Genomic DNA, 3,161 nt, shown 5'->3' with positions numbered 1-3,161 from the left:
GAAGGAGTAGGCAGTAAAGAGAGGAAATCTCCTTCTCTAGGAGGCTGGAAAGTCTTCCCTGAGGCAGTGAAGATTGAGTAAAGGTCTGAAAGGGAAAAGAGATAATAGTGGGAGCATTACTGATTGGGGAACCTCCAGTGAAAAGACCCTGAGGCAGAAAGAATGGTGCCTGGTCAAGGAATGCAAGGTGTCAAATGTGGCTGGTTTGAGACTAGGCTGGGGAGGTCAGTTTAGCCCTGCTAAGCCTGAGAGAACAAATTGGGGATTTGTTATTTTATGACAAGAACAAAGGTGGGTCAATAAAATGTTTTCAGTGTTTGTATTGGGGAATGTGTGGCATGATTAGATCTGCATTATTCCAAAAATATCTCTACTGAAAGAAAATTGCATTGGAAGGAGGCAAGAGTTTACTTGGTTCTTCTTTACCTGCATCTAAAGAACATTTATTGTGTGTTTACTGACACTGTTCAATAGAAATGTAACATAAGCCACATTTATCATTTTGAATTTTCTAAAAGTCGCAGTAAAGAAAGTAAAAAACAGTAATAGCAGGATTAATTTTAATATATTTTATTTTGCCCAACGTATCTATAATATTACCATCTCAGCATGTAGTAATATAAAAAAGTAGTACTAGTGAAGTATTTCACATTTTTTCATAGTCTTTGAAATCTGCTGTGTGTTTCACACACTTCAATTCAGAAACAAAATTTTCACTGGAAATACATCTGTATTTAGATTTCATAAAATTTACAGTTGAAAAAATAGGTTTGCATAGCCAAATTGTTCCAAATATACTTAAAAGTTTTCCAATAACCAAATTAGCTACCAGTTTTTAAATTAAAAAATAAGTAAAATTAAGAATTCAGTTCCTCAATCACAGTAGCCACATTTTAAGCACTCACCAGCCATATGTGGCTAGTGCCATATATTAGATAGAGCAGAAGGAACTTTTCCATCACTGCAGAAAGTTGTATTGGAAAACACAGATGTACCTGCTGGTGAGGCCTTGGGCATTCATCAGCATCCTTTTGGAAGATTTAATCTTTCAAAGATATTGATCATATTTATCTATAACAGCCCCACTATCTCGTTTTACTAAGGCTGAACACATTCAGCAGGCTTTGGTACTGTTTTGGTTTCTCAGGAAGATTTTCCTACTGGGAGGAAAATGAGCTAACCTGCTGAAATAAATATCCAGTATGCTAGGCTGTTACGGCTGTTACTTTTCTGTTTGAATCCTTGCCCTAGGATTCTCAGAATAAGCTGTCAACATCAAAGTACTAGCACCTTTGTGAGGCCTTATGCAAACTACAGCTCCTCACACTTTGCGCCTGGCAGCACCTATCTGCAAAGAGCAAACATTGATTTTCAAGTCTAATAATGACAATTACAAAATTCAACAAGCCACGGAGCCAATGACCCTCTGCCTGCTCTTCATCCTCAGGGGTCCCCAGTCACAGTGGTAGCTCCCACCAGAAGAGAGGGACCTGGAAGCAGATGTGTACAATTGAGGTGTCTGGCCCAGCAGGCCCAGACACCAGGCCTCAAGCTGCCAGTCTGCCAGGTGTCACCCCTCTTTACATAATTCCCCCAACTCCTTCTCTTCTTTACTCCCCATTTGGCTCAAAGCTGAGCAGGGAGATTTCTTTCTCTGTCACTCTAAGGATTTTTGCAAATTTCGATGGAAACCAATTTTGCTCTTGCTCTCAACTGTGGGCAATGTATAACTTTCACAAACCCCGTTATGTTTTGCCATGACTTCTTCCCACCCAACCCCATCTGATACTTTAAACACAGCAGATGTGAAAGAGCCCAATTCTATTCACTTTTCTATCAGAAATGTGAGCTCCTTGGAAGCAGGGAGCAAACGTTATCTTTGTATGTTGAAAAAAAATCCTTAAAGTTCTCTTCAGGGTTTCTCATCCATTATATGTAGCTACATAGGAGTTTGTTGCTTTTTGTGTAAGAATGGCTAACTCCAACTGAGCATTTACTAAATGGCAAGCACTTAACATAAATTCTCCAGTTTAATTCTTATATCCATTCTGTAGGGTAAATATTATTTGCCTCATTTTACAGGTCAGGAAACCGAGGCTCAGAGAGGTTAAAGAACTTATTTAACATCACACATCCGGTAAGAGGCAGTCAGGAGCTAAACGCAGCCCTAATCTGGGGTTAACTGGTATGCGACCCTGCTTTTCTAGGATGTTTTGCTACTGTATCCTTTTATTAAGTCTCTGGTGAGATTATGCTTGGTCTAAAAGAGAAAGGTTAGGCTTGGGCAGCCCCGGTGGTGCAGCGGTTTAGCGCTGCCTGCAGCCCGGGTGTGATCCTGTAGACCTGGGATCGAGTCCCACGTTGGGCTCCCTGCATGGAGCCTGCTTCTCCCTGTGCCTGTGTCTCCGTCTCTCTCTGAATAAATAAATAAGAAAGGTGAGGCTCTGTCAAACATTCCTTGTGCCTCCTCGTTTTAGCAATATAGCCCCTAGGGTGGCTAACCATGACACAGACTTGACTTACATCAAGCCAGAGGGCAGCAATCTGGAGCAAACGCCTGCCTAGTCTCCTCTAGGGCTCATAATCTACGAGTTCAGTCTGGCGTGCCTATCAGTTCTGCCACCTGCTACACTCCGCAGTACTCCACCCCTGACTTTTGGCAAGAGAAAGATTCAGCACAGTGGGAAGACAGGCTGTCCTGCCTCAGGGAATGCAGTTCTCCTATTCCATAATGGGCAAAATTGGTTTCTAGAAAGGCAAATCATGCTCCGGGACACAGAACGAGTTAGTCCCAGTTCAGTTACTGGATTTAGCTCACTGAACATAGTACTGTGCTTGATCCCCAAAGCAGACAAACACAACTCTCGGCTCCTTATAAGGAAACACGTAGCCCGAGGTCTGAGCGCTCAGAAGCGCCCAGAGACAGCCCCAGAAGAGGACCACCAACCGGAGGGCAGGAGTTCCCCGCCTGAGTCCCGCCTCTGCTCCCGCCCCCTCGGGCCCACCTCCGTTCCACCTCGCCTCCAGGTTCCAGCCCCGCCCCCTCGGAGGCCGCAGCCAATCGGAGGGCCGCGAGCCCGCCGCGCGTGCCGCGCCCCCTTCCTGCCGGCCACGCCCCCGCCGGCAGTGACGTGCCCCGCCCCGCAGCCGCGGGATTCAAA

The sequence above is a fragment of the Canis lupus genome, chromosome 29 (genome assembly GCF_048164855.1).
Source record: "Canis lupus baileyi chromosome 29, mCanLup2.hap1, whole genome shotgun sequence".
Lineage (NCBI taxonomy): Eukaryota > Metazoa > Chordata > Mammalia > Carnivora > Canidae > Canis > Canis lupus.
Note: the sequence above shows the minus strand (reverse complement) of the source record.